Source organism: Triticum urartu, chromosome 6, assembly GCF_003073215.2.
Source record: "Triticum urartu cultivar G1812 chromosome 6, Tu2.1, whole genome shotgun sequence".
NCBI lineage: Eukaryota > Viridiplantae > Streptophyta > Magnoliopsida > Poales > Poaceae > Triticum > Triticum urartu.
In genome coordinates, this window is record NC_053027.1 from 327,142,398 (window position 1) to 327,164,624 (window position 22,227).

A 22,227-nucleotide genomic window follows, 5' to 3' on the forward strand; every position below is an offset into this window, starting at 1 on the left:
TCTCATCTTGGACCGGATCCATTCCACCAAGGCACAAACTCGCCAAGCACAAGAGCACCTCTCCTCAGGAGGATGTTCTTCCCTTGTAACTGTTCATCCTCAGCCCAAGAGGTAATCCACCACACCACACTAGAGTAGGGTATTAAACCACATCCGTGGCCTGAACCAGTATAAATCTTGTGTCCCTTTGTTCTATGAGTTCGACGCGCTGAGCCTTGTGATCGCGGTGAGGGCGTGAGCTAGAGGAAGGAAAGATCTTCGTGCGCACCCCAGTGTTCGAACCTCAAGGGTTTTTCCGGAACCCGAAATCTGACAGCAGTGTCTCCCATTGTTTCCCTGCAACACACATAAGGAAGATCTTGATCAGGTTAACTATGAGTTGCCATACTATCATTAGAATATATATTGAGTACAGCCAAATTCGATTGGTGTCACATGCATCACAATAAAAAATTGTACCCACAACAAATGAAAATCAAATTGCAGAACTGAACCAAACAGTTAAATGGACAGCAGACCAAATGAACCAAAATAGTTGACTGAGCACGACATTGCAGAATAGAAACATGTACTAGAAGATAAGACAGTTAACAAAACAAAGAATGCTTGAGAACAGTACTACAAAATGTAGCAATTGTTGGACCAAAGTGTTAACTGAACATTACATTTCACAGGACCAAACTGTTAACTGAACATCAGATTGCATATTAACATTACAGAGGACAAATCACTAGAAGTCACAGGCGGTGGCCTCAAGAAAACATCACGAACTGTATTTTAATGTAGACAACCACGTGGCGGTGTCGACGGTGGCCACAAAGACGAGGTGCTCCTCCAAGATCTGGCAATCGACACACATGGCAGCCATAGCAACCTCGTTCACGTGTGCGGTCGCATGCTACTCAGCTCCACGTTATACTGCGTGTAAAATGGATGTGGTGGCGCTTAATTGGAGGAGGGGCAGTGATTTCGGTGGAAGGTGTCGCTCCGTCGGTCGAGGCATGTGGGACAGGTAAGGAGGAGGATGGTGTGGGTGGGGTGTGGATTACCTGACCATATCGATGAGGCCGCGCAGCAAGAAGAAGGGTCGACAGTGAGGAGGCTGCGTAGCAAGAAGAAGGGTCACCGGCGAGGAGGCGGCGCTGCAAGAAGAAGGGCCGCCGACAAGGAGGTGGCACTGCAAGAAGAAGGGTAGCCGGCGAGGAGGTGGTGCTGCAAGAAGAAGGGTCGCCGGCGAGGAGGCTGAGCTGCCAGTAAGCAGCAGTGCAGGTTTGAACTTGGAAACCAAGGAGGAACAGTAGAAATGTGGCTTTTTGTTGGAGGGAGGGGGCGGGGAAACAGATATTTCCGCGGTGGCCAAAAAATTTCGCTTGGTGCCGCAAGAAACTGGCACGCAAGTATGGTTCAAGCGGGGGCGATGGAATGTAGACGATGAAGCTTCCTGCGTAAGCCAGACAAGACATTGCGCCAAGATATTTTATATCGCATCCCACACGATTCTTTCTAGTGAACTGTGTGTGGTATACCTGGTTTTTCAATTATGTTTTGAAAGACAAAATGGTGTTATGGAGGAAATGATGGTGTTTGAATTGCCAGAACATTTACGTACAGTGAACATGCAACTAGTACATGAGTATCGTGTTTAAATTTGGAATTATTCCGGGTTTGTTTGGCATTTTTATGCATTAATTGAGTTTCTGGGCATTTAATGTGCATAATTGAAATTTGAACTACAAGCACATGCTCCAATGTACCAAAGTTTGCTGAAAAATCACATGTGTGTCTTTGGATGAATTTATAGGTCCCATGCAAGAAATGGGAATAAAATTCAAATATCTGGGTGTCGTGGCTCGGCCGGAATAATTGAGAAACTTGTTTTTTTAACTCATGTAAATCCAAAACAGAGCTAAAAATCATGAAACTTGGCATGGTGTCATGACATGGCACCAACATGCTGCAGTCAATTTTTTGGCCGAATTGGGACAAGCTTTGGTGTAAGCTTCTTGCAAACCGGAGCTTGCCTCAAGAAGGCCCTTGGTACCGAGAGGGAATGTGTCACCTCCATGTACAACATGACATACGTACACTACCTTCTCCACCTTAATTTTCGTACACTGGCAGATTAGACCAAATAGAAGTATCGTGCTAACTTTTGGAATTATTCCGTGTTCGTTTGACCTTTTTTATACATTAATTGAGTTTCTGGGCATTTAATGTGCATAACTCAAATTTGAACTACAAGCACATGCTCCAGTGCACCAAAGTTGTTTGAAAAATCACATGTGTGTCCTTGGGTGAATTTCTAGGTCCCATGTAAGAGATGGGAGTGAAATTCAAACATCTGGCCATCGTGGTTCGGCCGAAAAGATTGAGAAACTTGGTTTTATAATTCCTGTAAATCCAAAACACGCCTGAAAATCATGAAACTTGGCATGATGTCATGACATGGCACCAACATCCCGCGGTAATTTTTTTGGCCGAATTGGGAAAAGCTTTGGTGTAAGCTTCTTGGAAACTGGAGCTTCCTCAAGAAGGCTCATGGTTTTGGGAGGGAACGTCTCACCTCCGTGTGCGAAACGACATACGTACATTGCCTTCTCCCGCCTTAATTTTTTTACACTAGCAGATTAGGCCAGATAGAAGTACAGTGCTAAATTTTGGAATTATTTCGGGTTCGTTTGGCCTTTTGTATACTTTAATTGAGTTTCTGCGCATTTAATGTGCATAATTTAAATTTGAACTACAAGAACAGGCTCCAGTGCACCAAAGTTGTTTGAAAAATCACATGTGTGTCCTTGGGTGAATTTCTAGGACCCATGCAAGAGATGGAAGTGAAATTCAAACAGCTGGGTGTCGTGGCTCGGCCGGAAAGATTGAGAAACTTGGTTTTTTAATTCCTGTAAATCCAAAACACGCCTGAAAATCATGAAACTTGGGATGGTGACATGACATGGCACCAACATGCTGCGGTATTTTTTTTGGCCGAATTGGGACAAGCTTTGGTGTAAGCTTCTTGCAAATCGGAGCTTCCCTCAAGAAGGCTCGTGGTTCCGAGAGGGAATGTGTCACCTCCGTGTGCAAAACAACATACGTACACTGCCTTCTCCCGCCTTAATTTTTTTACACAGACAAATTAGTCCAAATAGAAGTACCGTGCTAAATTTTGGAATTATTTCGGGTTCGTTTGGCCTTTTTATACATTAATTGAGTTTCTGCGCATTTAATGTGCATAATTCAAATTTGAACTACAAGCACATGCTCCAGTGCACCAAAGTTGTTTGAAAAATCACATGTGTGTCCTTGGGTGAATTTCTAGGTCCCATGCAAGAGATGGGAGTGAAATTCAAATATCTGGGTGTGGTGGCTCGGCCAGAAAGATTGAAAAACTTGGTTTTTTAATTCCTGTAAATCCAAAACACGCTTAAAAATCATGAAACTTGGCATGGTGTCATGACATGGCACCAGCATGCTGCGGTAATTTTTTTGGCCGAATTGGGACAACTTTGGTGTAAGCTTCTTGCAAACCGGAGCTTCCCTCAAGAAGGCTCGTGGTTTCGAGAGGGAACGTGTCACCTCCGTGTGCGAAACGACATACGTACATTGCCTTCTCCCACCTTAATTTTTTTACACTGGCAGATTAGACCAAATAGTATTACCGTGCTAAATTTTTGGAATTATTCCGGGTTCGTTTGGCATTTTTTATATATTAATTGAGTTTCTGCACATTTAATGTGCAGAATTCAAATTTGAACTACAAGCACAGGCTCTAGTGCACGAAAGTTGTTTGAAAAATCACATGTGTGTTCTTGGGTGAATTTCTAGGTCCCATGCAAGAGATGGGAGTGCAATTCAGACATCTGGGCATCGTGGCTCGGCCGGAAAGATTGAGAAACTTGGTTTTTAATTCCTGTAAATCCAAAACACGCCTGAAAATCATGAAACTTGGCATGGTGTCATGACATGGCACCAACATGTTGCGGTAATTTTTTTAGCCGAATTGGGACAAGCTTTGGTGCAAGCTTCTTGCAAACTGGTGTTTCCCTCAAGAAGGCTCATGGTTCCGAGAGGGAACGTGTCACCTCCATGTGCGAAACGACATACGTACACTGCCTTCTCCCACCTTAATTTTTTTACACTGGCAGATTAGACCAGATAGAAGTACAGTACTAAATTTTGGAATTATTCCAGGTTCGTTTGGCCTTTTGTATACATTAATTGAGTTTCTGCGCATTTAATGTGCATAATTCAAATTTAAACTACAGGCACAGGCTCTAGTGCACCAAAGTTGTTTGAAAATCACATGTGTGTCCTTGGGTGAGTTTCTAGGTCCCATGCAAGAGATGGGAGTGAAATTCAAACATCTGGGCGTCGTGGCTCGTCTAGAAAGATTGAGAAACTTTGTTTTTTAATTCCTGTAAATCCAAAACATGCGTGAAAATCATGAAACTTGGCATGGTGTCATGACATGGCACCAAGATGCTATGGTAATTTTTCTGTCCGATTTGCGAAGGCGCACACATTAACAATAAACAAAGTCATTTTGGAACAAGTGATGTCACGTTACAAATCAGAAACCCAAGTATTATTGAAACCGTGGGCGTTCTACTTACCAATTAAGTGCGGCCACGCGTCCCCTTGGTTTATTTGCTAGAAGGTGCCGTGAGGGGTAGCTATTTGAGTACGGGAGGCGTGCGATCAGACCCCTGCGCGTGCTCATCAGGAGGAGAGCCCTTTGACCGCTACCAGTCGTGCACCCCCCTCCCATCGTCTCCATTAATGGCGCCCGAGCACCTATTCAATGGTGTGGCTATATGTCTCACTGGACTGAGATTTAAGAGAGAAAAATGAAAATCTGAAAAAGAATGTTTTGCACCAATCTTGATGTAAGATCTGACGGACCTATATAGCATCGACCGCGACTTAGAGCAAGCATGATGAATATAAGGACGATGACAGTGGATAATAATTGTCTTACATATTTAGAAACATAATTTTAAAAAGCCACATGCGGCAACACCCAAAAAATAGAAGGGCAAAAGAAGAAGGAAGACAACGATCTGGCTCGCTGATCTCTACTTTCTTGAAGCATTGCTGCAGGCCACATGAACTAGTCTCCGCGGCGAGCGGCGACAAGCTCTTTCTTGTCCTCTAGATGCTTCTTGAGAGCATCCATGGATTCCTCCACCAGCCTTCTGCGCTCGATGCGCAACATGGCATTCTCTTCCATAAGTTTCTCGACGATGACGCTGGTCCTCTTCAACAAGGCAGTGGTCTGCTCCTGCTGCTCCTCACTTCCGACGATGTTCGCCCTCAGCGGGTCACGCTCGGCCCAGAGCTTCGCATTGCTCTCATTTAGTTGTCGGATGACGTCGGTAGACTTTTCAAACGAGGCTTTCAGGTCATCCTGCAACCTCTCCCACCTGGAGATCTGATCCATCTGCCTAAGGATGAGGGCATGCATGTGCCTGTAAGAGTCCTCGCCTGCCCGCGAGACATTTTCCCAGGCCGCCGCAGCACGGGAGGAAATTTCTGTTGCATTCGCGGCGCAGCGGGACATCTCTTCTGCTTCCACGGCGCGGCCGGACCAGTCTATTGCATCGACGGCACAACGGGACCTCCATGCTGCTTCGGCGGCGTGGCGGGACCTCTCTGTTGCTACGGCCGTGCGGTGGGACATGTTGGTTGCTTTTGCGGTGAGGCGGGACATCTCTCGTGCTTCCGCTTCCAGGCTCGCCTCTCCCTGGTGGCAATCTCTCGACCCAGAACTCACGCTGGCCATGGCGGACGCATGGGAACGATGATGAAGGACTTGTTTGTTTTTGACTTTTTGTGGATGAAGAGTTGAGGAGGAATGTGTAGTCATCTTGGAGTAGTAGTATTTATAACCAAGTAGTAATACGCTCCAAAGTGGGAAACCCTTTAGGTTTTGATCAGTGTGAACAGGTTTCAATTTGGAATGTGACGGGATGCATGCTCAAAATTTATTGACGGTCATAAGTGCGGCACTATTCCCGGAAGGCGTAACGTGTGAACGTACGCCTTTTCAGCCGCGTACGGGCGTTTGCACCATGGGGTGCTGTAGGATCTAGAAGTAGATGTGTCTAGAGGGGGGGTGATTAGACACTTAGTGCTAAAGTTGCAATTTTTAGGCCTTTTTGGTTTGAGTGGAGTTTTAGGCACAATTTCAACATACACAATACATATCAAGCAAGCATGCAAAGAGTATATGAGCAGCGGAACGTAAAGCATGCAACTTGCAAGAATGTAAGGGGAAGGGTTTGGAGAATTCAAACGCAATTGGAGACACGGATGTTTTTCCCGTGGTTTGGATAGGTGGTGCTATCCTACATCCACGTTGATGGAGACTTCACCCCATGAAGGGTAACGGTTGCGTGAGTCCACGGAGGGCTCCACCCACGAAGGGTAATGGTTGCGCGAGTCCACGGAGGGCTCCACCCACGAAGGGTCCACGAAGAAGCAACCACCCACGAAGGGTCCACGAAGAAGCAACCTTGTCTATCCCACCATGGCCATCGCCCACGAAGGACTTGCCTCACTAGCGGTAGATCTTCACGAAGTAGGCGATCTCCTTGCCCTTACAAACTCCTTGGTTCAACTCCACAATCTTGTCGGAGGCTCCCAAGTAACACCTAGCCAATCTAGGAGACACCACTCTCCAAGAAGTAACAAATGGTGTGTTGATAATGAACTCCTTGCTCTTGTGCGCAAATGATAGTCTCCCCAACACTCAACTCTCTCTCATAGGATTTGGATTTTGTGGAAAGAAGATTTGAGTGGAAAGCAACTTGGGGAAAGCTAGAGATCAAGATTCATATGGTAGGAATGGAATATCTTTGCCTCAACACATGAGTAGGTAGTTCTCTCTCAGAAATAGGATGCTGGAAGTGTAGGCTTAGTCTGATGGCTCTCTCTACGAATGAAGAGGAGGTGGAGGGGTATATATAGCCTCCACACAAAATCCAACCGTTACACATGATTTACCAATCTCGGTGAGACCGAATCAACAAACTCGGTCAGACCGAAATAGGAAACCTAGTGACCGTTAGAGATTTTCGGTGGGACCGACTGGATCAACTCGGTGGGACCGATGTGCTAGGGTTAGGGTAAATCCAAAACTTGGTTTGACCGATTACTCAAACTCGGTGGGACCGATTTGGGTAATAAGTGAAACAGAGAGTTGGCCAAGCAAACTCGGTGGGGCCGATTGCATATCTCGGTGGGACCGAAAATATTGCAATAGGTAACAGAGAGTTTGCAAGCCCATCTCGGTGAGACCGAGATCCCATCGGTGAGACCGAACTGATTAGGGTTTCTGGCAGTGGCTATGACAGGTGAAACTCGGTGGCGCCGGATAGGAATAATCGGTAGGTCCGAGTTTGGCTTTGGGTTTAGGTCATATGTGGAAGTGGGAAAGTAGCTGAGGATTTTGGAGCATATCATTAAGCACATGAAGCAAGAGGCTCATTAAGCAACACCTCATCCCTCCTTGATAGTATTGGCTTTTCCTATGGACTCAATGTGATCTTGGATCACTAAAATGTAAAATCAAGAGTCTTGAGCTTGAAGCTTTAGCCAATCCTTTGTCCTTAGCATCTTGAAGGAGTTCCCACAACCTTTAGTCCATGCCACTCCATTGTTGAACTTATCTGAAACATGCTAGATAGAAATGTTAGTCCAACAAGAGATATGTTGTCATCAATTATCAAAACCACCTAGGGAGCACTTGTGCTTTCAGGTGCACCACAATAGGCAATGTCCGCACACGTCTTGTTCCAACAATCGTGCGTGTTCATTATTACCATCGCGCACGCTTCTTTTAATTAGAATGTGTGTGCCCGCCTAGCGCACACACATTGATCTATCTAACTGTTTTAGTTTGTTGTGGCTAATCGCAAACAGTTCATCCATGTGAAGTGTATGCCATCAATCGCAGACTCTTTGATCTGGCTAACCCATTTCTGTTATGTTACCTAATCGTAAACAGTTAATCCTTCTAAAGCGTATGCCCTCGATCACACACACCTTGATGTGGCTGACCGTTTCTTTTGTGTTGCCTAATCACAAACAGTTCATCCGAGTGAACCGTATGTTGTACATCGCACACGCCTTCATCTGGCTGTCCGTTTCTTTTGTTCCTCCTCATCGAAAACAGTTAATTGAGCTGAACTGTATGCCCTGCATCGCACACACAACTAAAATCTGAACCGTGTTTGATGCATCTTCCATCGCAAACATGTTGCACCTTTTTTGATGGTTTTTTTACACCACCATTTGCGATTATGGCATCACACGCAGTTTCGTCGAAGGGTCTCTGATCGTAGTGTAGTGTTAGTAGCACCCTGCAGTAGTGCATGGTTACTGTGGCCTAGTTACCAAAAATAGGTTATTGTGGCCACTGGAAAAACACGGAAAAAGAACTACAGTGACTACAAGCAAACAACTAAACAAGACAATAAGGAAATAAATAAGCAAGCAACTAATGCTAGGCTATGACGGCTATTACACATATTACATCCACTAGGCATCAAAGTTTGCCACCAGTGCAAATATACGAAACAAAGCAGCATATTACATACACTGGCCGTCTAAATTGGCCACGAGTGCAAATAAACGCGGCAGCAAAACAAGTCCATAACTGAAACAACTTCAGAAGAGCTCAAGAAACATTGTCCTGGGTATCCACCATGTTGGCAATAAGCTTAGCAAGCTTATAAGCTTTGTCATGTTTGGTGCTAAAATCCTCCAATGCTTGCTGTTGCACCAGAAAGTATGCATCTGAATGCTTCAGGGACTTCTGTAGTCCTTCCGCTTCTTGTCGCAGCATAGCTGATTGATGTTTTCCAGCTTGTAGTTGAGACTCAAGAAATCACACTTATTCAGATAGTGAGTTTGAATAGCTTGTGCCAGCGGTAGTGGCCAGTAACTCGAACACTAAACCAAGATAGGACTTTGGGGTTGTCTCACTATCTTCAAGATAGTTTTCCTTAGCTATTTTATCAGCTTTGTTGGAGACCAACAAGGATGTCTCACTATCCTGAACCTTCTGTATTACTTCCTTTACCATTGCTTAATAAGGCACTCTTCCCCAATATTCTGTCAGCATTGTAATAGAAGACACAAGTAGACACATAACAGGTTTAGCATGTACTAGTATATGAAACTCATTTCGGTGAACCAGTTTATTAGTAAGGTGGACAAGATTAAACTACCAAGTCTTTTATTGCCAAGTAGTACATTATAAATGAAGGAAATATGCCCTAGAGGCAATAATAAAGTTTTTATTTATATTTCTGTATATCATGATAAATGTTTATTATTCATGCTAGAATTGTATTAGCCGGAAACTTAGTACATGTGTGGATACATAGACAAACAGAGTATCCCTAGTATGCCTCTACTTGACTAGCTCGTTAATCAAAGATGGTTAAGTTTCCTAGCCATAGACATGTGTTGTCATTTGATGAATGGGATCACAATATTAGAGAATGATGTGATGGACAAGACCCATCCGTTAGCTTAGCATAATGATCGTTTAGTTTTTTTGCTATTGCTTTCTTCATGACTTATACATGTTCCTTAGACTATGAGATTATGCAACTCCCGAATATCGGAGGAACACCTTGTGTGCTATCAAACGTCAAAACGTAACTGGATGATTATAAAGATGCTCTACAGGTGTCTCCGATGGTGTTTGTTGAGTTGGCATAGATTGAGATTAGAATTTGTCACTCCATGTATCGGAGAGGTATCTTTGGGCATTCTCGGTAATGCACATCACTATGAGCCTTGCAAGCAATGTGTCTAATGAGTTAGCCATGGGATGATGCATGACGAAACGAGTAAAGAGACTTGCCGGTGATGATATTGAACTAGGTATCATGATACCGACGATCGAATCTTGGGAAAGTAACATACCGATGACAAAGGTAACAACGTATGTTGTTGTGCGGTTTGACCGATAAAGATCTTCGTAGAATATGTAGGAGCCAATATGAGGATCTAGGTTCCGCTATTGGTTATTGACCAGAGATGTGTCTCGGTCATGTCTACATAGTTCTTGAACCCGTAGGGTCTGCACGCTTAAGTTCGATGATGATTTGTACTATGAGTTATGTGATTTGATGACCGAAGTTTGTTTAGAGTCCCGGATGAGATCACGGACATGACGAGGACTCGAAATGGTCGAGACATAAAGATTGATATATTCGACGATGTCATTCGGACACCGGATGAGTTCCGAGAGGTATCGAATAATTATTGGAGTGCTGGAGGGTTATCGGAACCCCCGGGGGAATTAATGGGCCTCGATGGGCCTTAGTGGGAAGAGAGGAAGGGCCAGGAGGGGCTGGTCGCGCACCCCCCTGGGGTCCAGATTGGACTAGAGGAAGGGGTTGGCGCCCCCTTTCCCTCCCCCCCCCCCATCTTCCTTCCTTCTTCCCCCTCTTACTTAGGTGGAAACCTACTAGGACTTGGAGTCCTAGCAGGATTCCCCTCTCCTGGCGCGCCCTAGGAGGGCCGGCCAGCCTCCCCTCCCCTCCTTTATACAAGGGGGCGGGGGGCAGCCTAGAACACACAAGATCAATTGTCTTAGCTGTGTGCGGTGCCCCCCTCCATAGTTACACACCTCGGTGATATCGCCATAGTTCTTAGGAGAAGCCCTACGCCGGTAACTTCATCATCACCGTCGCCACGCCGTCGTGCTGACGGAACTCTCCCTCATCCTCAACTGGATCAAGAGATCAAGGGACGTCATCGAGCTGAACGTGTGTTGAATGCGGAGGTGCCGTATGTTCGGTGCTTGGATCGGTTGAATCGCAAAGATGTTCGACTACATTAACCGCATTACTAAACGCTTCCACTTACGGTCTATGAGGGTACGTGGACACACTCTCCCTTCTCATTGCTATGCATCTCCTAGATAGATCTTGCGTGATTGTAGGATTTTTTTTGAAATACTGCGTTCCCCAACAGTGGCATCCGAGCCAGGTCTATGCGTAGATGTTATATGCACGAGTAGAACACAAAGAGTTGTGGGCGATAATAGTCATACTTCTTACCAGCAACGTCTTACTTTGATTCGGCGGTATTGTTGGATGAAGCGGACCGGACCGACATTACATGACCGCATTTATGAGACTGGTTCTACCGACGTGCTTCGCACACAGGTGGTTAGCGGGTGTCTGTTTCTCCAGCTTTAGTTGAATCGAGTTTGACTATGCCCGGTCCTTGTTGAAGGTTAAAACAGCACACTTGACGAAAAATCGTGTGGTTTTGATGCATAGGTAAGAATGGTTCTTGCTAGAAGCCCGTAGCAGCCACGTAAAACTTGCAACAACAAAGTAGAGGATGTCTAACTTGTTTTTCAGGGCTTGTTGTGATGTGATATGGTCAAGACGTGATGATATATAAATTGTTGTATGAGATGATCATGTTTTGTAACAGTTATCGGAAACTGGCAGGAACCATATGGTTGTCGCTTTATTGTATGAAATGCAATCGCCATGTAATTGCTTTACTTTATCACTAAGTGGTAGCGATAGTCGTAGAAGCAATAGTTGGCGAGACGACAACGATGCTACGATAGAGATCAAGGTGTCAATCCGGTGACTATGGTGGTCAGGACGGTGCTTTGGAGATGGAGATCAAAGGCACAAACATGATGGTGGCCATATCATGTCACTTATTTTGATTGCATGTGATGTTTATCCTTTATGTATCTTATTTTGCTTAGTACGGCGGTAGCATTATAAGATGATCTCTCACTAAATTTCAAGGTTTAAGTGTTCTCCCTGAGTATGCACCATTGCTACAGTTCGTCGTGCCGAGACACCACGTGATGATTGGGTGTGATAAGCACTACGTTCACATACAACGGGTGCAAGCTAGTTTTTGCACACGCAGAATACTCGGGTTAAACTTGACGAGCCTAGCATATGCAGATATGGCCGCTGAACACTGAGACCGAAAGGTCAAGCGTGAATCATATAGTAGATATGATCCACATAGTAATGTTCACCGTTGAAAACTTCTGCATCCCACGTGATGATTGGACATGGTTTAGTTGATATGGATCACGTGATCATTTAGATGACTAGAGGGATGTTTGTCTAAGTGGGAGTTCTTAAGTAATGTGATTAATTTAACTTTAATTTATCATGAACTTAGTACATGATAGTATTTTTCATGCCTGTGTTGTTGTAGATCAATGGCCCGTGCTACCGTTCCTTTGAATTTTAATGTGTTCCTAGAGAAAGCTAAGTTGAAAGATGATGGTAGAAATTACACGGACTGGGTCCATAACTTGAGGATTATTCTCATTGCTGCACAGAAGAATTATGTCCTAGAAGCACCGCTAGGTGCAAAGCCCGCTGCAGGAGCAACACCAGATGTTATGAACGTCTGGAAGAGCAAAGCTGATGACTACTCGATAGTTCAGTGTGCCATGCTTTACGACTTAGAATCGGGACTTCAACGACGTTTTGAACGTCATGGAGCATATGAGATGTTCCAGGAATAGAAGTTAATATTTCAAGAAAATGCCCGAATTGAGAGATATGAAGTCTCCAATAAGTTCTACAGCTGCAAAACGGAGGAGAATACTTCTGTCAGTGAACATATACTCATAATGTCTGGGTACCACAGCCACTTGACTCAACTAGGAGTTAATCTTCCTGATGATAGTGTCATTGACAGAGTTCTTCAATCACTGCCACCAAGCTACAAAAGCTTCATGATGAACTATAATATGCAAGGATGGATAAGACAATTCCCGAGCTCTTCGCAATGCTAAAAGTTGCGGAGGTATAAATCAAGAAGGAGCATCAAGTGTTGATGGTCAACAAGACCACTAGTTTCAAGAAGAAGGGCAAAGGGAATAAAGGGAACATCAAGAAGAACGGAAAGGAAGTTACTGCTCAAGTGAACAAGCCCAAGTCTGGACCTAAGCCTGAGACTGAGTGCTTCTACTGTAAAGGGACTGGTCACTGGAAGCGGAAATGCCCCAAGTATTTGGCAGATAAGAAGGATGGCAAAGTGAAAGGTATATTTGATATACATGTTATTGATGTATACCTTACTAATGCTAGTAGTAGCGCCTAGGTATTTGGTACTGGTTTTGTTGCTCATATTTGCAACTCGAAACAGGGGTTACAGATTAAACGAAGATTGGCTAAGGACGAGGTGATGATGCACATGGGAAATGGTTCCGAAGTCGATGTGATCGCCGTCAGCACGCTACCTCTACATCTACCTTTGGGATTAGTATTAGACCTGAATAATTGTTATTTGGTGCCAGCTTCAAGCATGAACATTATATCTGGATCTTGTTTGATGCGAGAAGGCTATTCATTTAAATCAGAGAATAATGGTTGTTCTATTTATATGAGTAATATCTTTTATGGTCACGCACCCTTGATGAGTGGTCTATTGTTATTGAATCTCGATAGTAGTGATACACATATTCATAGTATTGAAGCCAAAAGATATAAGTTTAATAATGATAGTGCAACTTATTTGTGGCACTACCGTTTAGGTCATATTGGTGTAAAGCGCATGAAGAAACTCCATGCTGATGGGCTTTTGGAATCACTTGATTATGAATCACTTGATGCTTTTGAACCATGCCTCATGGGAAAGATGACTAAGACTCCGTTCTCCGAAACAATGGAGCGAGCAACAGACTTATTGGAAATAATACATACTGATGTATGCGGTCCGATGAGTGTTGATGCTCGCAGCGGGTATCGTTTTTTTCTGACCTTCACAGATGATTTGAGAAGATATGGGTATATCTACTTAATGAAACATAAGTCTGAAACATTTGAAAAGTTCAAAGAATTTCAGAGTGAAGTGGGAAATCATCGTAACAAGAAAATAAAGTTTCTACGATCTGATTGTGGAGGTGAATATTTGAGTTATGAGTTCGGTCTTCATTTGAAACAATGCGGAATAGTTTCGCAACTCACTCCACCTGGAACACCGAAGCGTAATGGTGTGTCCAAACGTCGTAACCACACTTTATTAGATATGGTGCGATCTATGATGTCTCTTACTGATTTACCGCTATCGTTTTGGGGTTATGCTTTAGAGACGGTTGCATTCATGTTAAATAGGGCACCATCTAAATCCGTTGAGAGGACACCATATGAACTGTGGTTTGGCAAGATACCCAAGTTTTCGTTTCTTACAGTTTGGGGTGTGATGCTTATGTGAAAAAGCTTCAACCTGATAAGCTCGAACCCAAATCAGAGAAATGTGTCTTCATAGGATACCCAAAGGAAACTGTTGGGTACACCTTCTATCACAAATCCGAAGGCAGTATATTCGTTGCTAAGAATGTATCCTTAGGAGTTTCTCTCGAAAGAAGTGAGTGGGAGGAAAGTTGAACTTGATGAGGTATTTGTACCTTCTCCCGAATTGGAAAATAGTTCATCACAAAAATCAGTTATAGTGATTCCTACACCAATTAGTGAGGAATCTAATGATGATGATCATGAAACTTCTGATCAAGTTACTACCGAACCTCGTAGGTTAACCAGAGCAAGATCTGTACCAGAGTGGTACAGTAATCCTGTTTTGGAGGTCATGTTACTTGACCATGATGAACCTATGAACTATGAGGAAGCGATGATGAGCCCAGATTCCGTGAAATGGATTGAGGCCATGAAATCTGAGATGGAGTCCATGTATGAGAACAAAGTATCACTGGTACGCGTTGGTCCTAAACAAACGGTTTTTAACCCCTTTTCGCGATGGCATTCGGAACCGTCGCCAAGTGAGTGTGGGCGATAGGGGGGGTCCTTCCCAGACGACCCAGAAACCGTTGGGGATATGCCCTCCTGGGACACATGCTCGGCAAAATGAGGTCGTGTGCGACGGGCGAGCACTCAAATACAGAAATATGTACAGTAGTGCTAAAAAATACAATTATACAGGCGAAATCATTTCCTGTCGTAAGTACATCCCACACAATCAGTCACCACTAAACATTTCTGTTTGTATATACATCCCACACAATCACTACAAGGAAAATGTTTGCACAAGGTGGCGTAACGCAAATAGTTTTGAAGAGAATGTTGTGTGTGATTGTTCATTGATCCAACACGGTTTATTCCTAGAAACTATGTGTGTTGCCTGAGGTCATCGCCCACGGTGTTTTCTCATTAACTGTTTGCAATAGGAAAACCCAATTAGTGGGCTAATTGCCCTATTATTAATAATCCATTTACTAATCTAATTGACATTCATATTAAGCACATAATATATTCCGTTTCCATATTAAGGAAGCAGGATTTCATAATTGAAATACATCGGAGTACAACATGATATAGCTTCAGCACTCAGCTACCCCATTATACAACTGCACCAGCAGCAAGTTTCACATGCAACATCTAGAACCTTTCAAAATTAGCATCATAGATGGTACATAGAGAGATGCATCTCATCTGGAAAACTGCTGAAGCGGAAGGAAAATATTGAGCCTTCATTCATGTTGAAGGTCCTTGCAACTTTAGGCCAATGCCTGTGGATGATTGACCGTCCATCCTTTGACCTCTTCAAGAACACTTCAATATTGAACCGTGGGCGTTGTATGAAAACTTTGCTCGCCTCTTGACCACAGAGGTGGTTTGAGAGGTAATCATTAGTGAAGACGGAAAACAAGGATGTGCATAAATATCTTCTCTATATTGGAAATGTGGCAAAGGAATAAAAAAGGCAAGGTATAATAGTTAGTACCATCTTGTAAACCTCAATGCTTCCCATTGTTTCAGATAGTTAACCAAACCAAGCATGCTTAACAACTTGGAAATATAGCAATTGTATTTGTTTCTCATGTATTTAGTACAGCCAAATTTGATTTATTCCTCACATGGTATACAATAACAGAATGCAGCCACAACAATTGAAAATCGCATTGCAGAATTGAACCAAGCAGTTAACTAAACACTGCAACAAGTGAAACAAGCCACAACAAATGAACCAAGCAGTTAACTAAACACCAATTAAACAATATAACATACTCCTAATAGAAGATTAGACAGTTAACCAAACCAAGCATGCTTAACAACTTGGAAATATTGCACCCTGGAGAATTGAACATCACATTTGCAGAATTGAACCAAGCAGTTATTTGAACACCACATTGCACGACATATAGAACATATACACTATAGCAGAAGATTGCATGGTAAAAGTAGATAGCATAATTCACTAGAATTTGTTAAGGAAAGGAAGTAGCTGGCAAACTGAACATGGGTCCTTATAGTGAGCTAATAAGACAAGCTACTCCTCATTGTCGGAGATATCGATGATGATTGGCTCCTTGGACATGGAAGAGGACGAGGCCTCCGCGTCGTGGGTGCCCTCGTTGTAGTGGTGAGTTGCCTAAGCCGCTCCGGGCACCAACCTACTGGCTCTCGAGATGAAGTAAGCACGTGCACGCTGAGAAAACACCTCGTAGTCTTCATCAAAGGCACCGACGGTGGCCTTGAGAAAATGCCACGAACTGTCGTTTAAAGCAGCCAACTGTGTCGCGGCGTCGGCACACGAGGCATCAACGGTGGCCTCGACGGTGAGGTGTTCCTCCAAGATCTGGGGGTCGGCACAAATGGCAGCCATCGCGACCTCATCCGCGCGTGCGGTCGCGATTTGCTTCTCCGCTGCCAAATGCTCCTTGAGGTCCTGGCTATACTGCATGCACCATGGCTTAGGCTGGCGCTTATTTCTTGGAGGGGTCAGTGATTTGGGTGGAAGGTGTCGCGCTTGCGCCATTGGTCGGGGCATGTGGGATGTGGAAGGAGGAGGAGGATGGGGGTCGGGTGTGGATTACCTGTCTGGATAGGCGAGGCCGAGTAGCGTGAAGGAGGGTCGCCAGCAAGGAGGCGGCGGCGCTGCAAGCAAGGAGTGAAGGTTTAAACTTGGAAAGGAAGGTGGAAATAGGGGAAATGTGGCTTTTGTTAGGGGGAGGGGCGGTGAGGTAGATATTTCTGCAGAAGCCGAAAATTTGGAATTCCTTCAGCCAAAAAACTGGCACGCAAAGTGTCATCAGACATGGTGCCTTATTCAGAGCGGCCTGTGGACTGTAGCCGTCACACCTTCTCGCGTAAGCCGTATGCGTACTATACTCCGACGGTGCTCCAAGATATTTTGTGTTGCATCTCACACGGTTGGTTATAATAAACTGTGTGGGATCTACTTGATTTTTCGTCTTGATTTGAATTACATAATGGGGTCACAGCGGCCATGGACGATGTTTGAATTGGTAGACCTTTATCCGCATCGATCATAAAAGAATTGGAATTATTCAAGGTTCCTTTGGACATTTTTTATGCATTAAGTGAGTTTTTAATGCATTTATCTGCATAATTTAAATTTGAACTACATGCACATGCTCCAATGCATATAAATTGGTTGAAAAATCAAATCTTTGTCCTTGGGTGCATGCTTAAGTCCCATGCAAGAAATGGGAATGAATTTCAAACACTAGGGTACCGTTGATTGCCAGCAAAACATTTAGATGCTTGGTTCTTAAATTCTTGTAAATCCAAAACTCGTCTGAAATTCATGAAACTTTGCATGCTATCATGGAGCTGCATCAACATGTCGTGGTAAAATTTTTGTCCCATTTGGGGCAGGTTTGGATATATGCTTCTCACAAACCAGAGCTTCTCACAACAAGCATGATGGTTTCAGTAGGGAACGCCCCATCTTTGGGGAGGAAACGGTATCCATTGCATCTTATTCCTTTCAAAAAAATTCTCGTGTCAACATAGAACACAGGAGTGTTGTGTTATTTTTTGTGATTTTTCAGGGTTCGTTTGGACACTTTTATGCATTAACTGAGTTTTCAATGCATTTATGTGCATAATTCAAATTTGAACTACATGCACATGCTCCAGTGCATATAAATTGGTTGAAAAATCAAATTTGTGTCCCTGGGTGCATGCTTACGTCCCATGCAAGAAATGGGAATGGATTTAAAACACCAGGGCACCGTTGATTGCCGGCAAAACATTGAGATGCTTGGTTTTAAAATTCTAGTAAATCCAGAACTCGTCTAAAATTAATGAAACTTGGCATGCTATCATGGAGCGGCATCAACATGCCGTGGTAAATTTTTTGTCCCATTTGGGGCAGGTTTGGGTATATGCTTCTCACAAACCAGAGCTTCTCACAACAAGCATGATGGTTTCGGTAGGGAACGCCCCACCTTTGGGGACGAAACGATATCCATTGCCTCGTATTGCTTTCAAAAAATTTCTCTTGTCAACATAGAACAATAGGAGTGTTGTGTTATTTTTTGTGATTTTTCGGGGTTCGTTTGGACATTTTTATGCATTAACTAAGTTTTGAATGCATTTATGTGCATATTTCAAATTTGAACTACATGCACATGCTCCAATGCATATATATTGGTTGAAAAAACAAATTTGTGTCCTTGGGTTCATGCTTAGGTCCCATGCAAGAAATGGGAATATATTTCAATCACCAGGGCACCGTTGATTGCCGGTAAAACATTGAGATGCCTGGTTTTTAAATTCTAGTAAATCCAAAACTCGTCTGAAATTCATGAAACTTGGCATGCTATCATGGAGAGGCATCAACATGCCATGGTAATTTTTTTGTCCCATTTGGGGCAGTTTTGGGTATATGCTTCTCACAAACCATAGCTTCTCACAACAAGCATGATGGTTTCGATAGGGAACATCCCACCTTTGGGGACGAAACGATATCCATTGCCTCTTAGTGCTTTCAAGTTTTTTCTCATGTCAACATAGAACAACAGGGGTGTTGTATTATTTTTTGTGATTTTTTGGGGTTCGTTTGGACATTTTTATGCATTAAGTGAGTTTTCAATGCATTTATGTGCATGATTCAAATTTGAACTACATGCACATGCTCCAGTGCATATAAATTGGTTGAAAAATCAAATCTGTGTCCTTGGGTGCATGCAAGAAATGAGAATGAATTTCAAACACCAGGGCACCATTGATTGCCGGCAAAACATTGAGATACTTTATTTTTTAATTCTAGTAAATCTAAAACTCGTCTTAAATTCATGAAACTTGGCATGCTATCATGGAAGGGCACCCGACATGTTGTGGTATTTTCTTTTCCATTTTGAGAGAAGGCGCACTCGAATAATGACAGCCAACAAAGGCATTTTGAAAAAAAACAGTTGCCACTTTAATATCTCAAACATTTGTATAATTCAAACCGTGTGTGTTCGGTTAACCATTCACGTGACACCACGTGTCTTGGTTTTAATGGCTATAGGAGGTGCCATTTGGATAGCTGCTTGACTGAACGGGAGGCGTGTGAGCACAGTCCGGTGCGCAGGCTCACCGGGAAGCATACAAGCTATTCAACGCAAGATTTGTGCATCTCTTCAATGCAAACGGTTCAGATTATGGTATGCAAATTAAAGCCAGACTTCGGCGCTAAGCCAAGAGACACTGCGATTTTTCAAAATATGCAGCTAAAAATCAATATCACTATCTATTTTTGCAACTAAAATTCAGTAATTAAGCATAGATTTCATACTAGAGATTAAGCAGTCGTTCTCACTGAGAAGCGAGACAGCCTTGAACCGCCGCCTGCCTCGCTCCCACTGGTCCATATTAATGGCGCTGCCGAGCGGCCGCACCCCCCCATCCTTGCCACACACACAATTCCTCTCTCTCCGCCCACATCCTCGACGCTGCGCTGAGTCCTCAAAGCCGTCATTGTACGAGAATGCCGCCGAAGCGCCCCATCGGAGGGAGTGGCTATGCCGGGGCTGCTGAAGCACCAGAGTACGACGTGAATACGGAGACAGAGGTTTCCGTCCCTGCCGACGAGGTGGAGAATGAGGCTGCCAACAAGCGGATGCGGGTCGAGAAAGAACCGCAAGCGACTCCGGCAGGCCTAGACTTCATTAACAACCTCCCTGATGATATGTCAATAGTCATCATATCCCTCCTCCCAATCAAATATCGGGCGAGGACAGCCGCCCTTTCCCGGCGGTGGCGCACCTTATGGCTCCGCACCCCTGTCGACCTCCTCGACGCCCACAAGCTCTGCCATGGCTATCGCCAAAGCTTGGATGTGTTCTCCCAGATCCTCGGCAGTCAAGATGGCCCAATCAAAGGCCTTATCATGGGCAAGATCCGTTCCAATGGCAAGGACCGAGCCAAGCTTGACGAGTGGCTCTGATCCCGTGCCATAGATTAGCTCGAGAAGCTAAGTTATAATGATGGGCATATGCGCTTGCTGCCAACGTCCGCACTCCGCTTTGCGCCCACGCTGCGCCTCGCCAAGTTCATGAACTGCCATTCCCTCCCCCTTAATGACGCACCCACTTTTTTTCTACCACGACTAAAGCACCTCGATCTCGTCACCGTCCGCATCCCAAAGGATGATATGGAGCGCCTGCTCCGCGATTGTACTGCACTCGAGTTCCTTCGTCTTCGGGTGATGAATTGGTCGAGTACCTTGCACATCACCTCCAGGACTTTCTGGACTATTTATGTGTGTTGCTGGTGCTGCAACGAGAGATCACAAAATGTGGACCACAATAGGGTCATCTAGGACACACCTTCACTTGAGAGATTACTTGTAGTTGATCAACAAGGTCCAACAAGAATCAATGTCATTTCTGTGCCGAAATTGAAAGTCGTGGGCTACTCGTCCGTCAAATACTACAACTTTCAGGTACAACAGTCGCCTTATATACCTTTCCTTCTTGATATCAACGTTATTTCTAGTTTTGAAGATGTATGTTCGTCTGTCATCCAGCGAAGCTTCACCCAGACTCTGGGCACAGTGAAAGTCTTGGCACTAGAATCTGTCAGCCCCAACCTGGACCAAGTTGTCAGTTGCCTGAGATGCTTTTTGTGCCTGAAGAAGTTGTATATCAAGGTGATGTTCCTTTCCTGTTAAATGTTAACCATAAGGGAGTTCAATTTTTTGCACCTTTTCCCAAGTTTACAATGACAATTTACTACGATTTCTGAAGGAATTTTGGAGGATTTTAGGACATACACCCCCACCCCTTATTGGTTGCTTCATTCATATGGTTACAATCATCCATAAGCATTTCTCCTTGGGATTCATTTGTACTAGTTTTCTTAGGGAATTTTTCATCCAATCCAACCTCTTGTGAAGAAGGCTACATGTTTCTAGATTGTAATCAAATGCCCATGTTAATCATGCCAGATCGAAGATGGCACGTTGGTGCATTTTAAAAATACTGCAAACCAAATGGGCGTGTAGCAGTGTTCAAAACTGCATGTAGGCACTAACACATTGTCTTCTTTTGCAGTGCATATTAGGCCCGGAGGTGGATGATGTTTATAACGACAATCACATTGAATGCCTGGATCTGCATCTCTCAAATATTACTTTGAACTCCTATCGAGGGACCCCACCGGAGATTACACTCTCCAAGTTCTTTCTTGCCAGAGCAAAGGTGCTGAGGATACTGAGGTTGAACACGCATTTAATTAGGAAAGATCAATGGTATGATTATCAGAGCCGGCTGGTACTGTGGAATGGAAGTGTCTCCAAAAATGACAAACTTCATATTGGAAGAGCATATGGAAAAGCAATTGGAAGTTATTATGTCAAACCCATACATGATTTGTCAGCGGCTGGTCCCTTTTCAGAAATGACACAGCTTGCAATGTTTGAATTTGGGTGCTGTAATCTTTGAATTTGAACCTTGCAATATTTATGGTATTTGTTATATTGACTCTTGTCTCAACGCAAACAGTTCATCTAGGTGAACCGTATGTCGTACATCGCACACACCTTGATCTGGCTGACCATTTCTTTTGTGTTCCCTAATCACAAATAGTTCATCCGAGTGAACTGTATGTTGTACATTGCACACACCTTGATCTGGTTGACTGTTTCTTTTGTGTTTCTGAATCACAAACAATTCATCAGAGTGAACCGTATGATGTACATCGCACACACCTTCATCTGGCTGCCCGTTTCTTTTGTTCCTCCTCATCGAAAACGGCTAATTGAACTGAACCGTATGCCCTGAATCGCACACGCAACTAAAATATGAACCGTGTTTGATGCATCCATCATCGCAAATGTTTTGCGCCTTTTTGACAGTTTTTTACACCACCATTTGTGATTATTGCATCGCACACACTTTCGTCGAAGGGTCTCTGATCGTAGTGTCGCATTAGCAGCATCCTGCAGTAGTGTATGGAC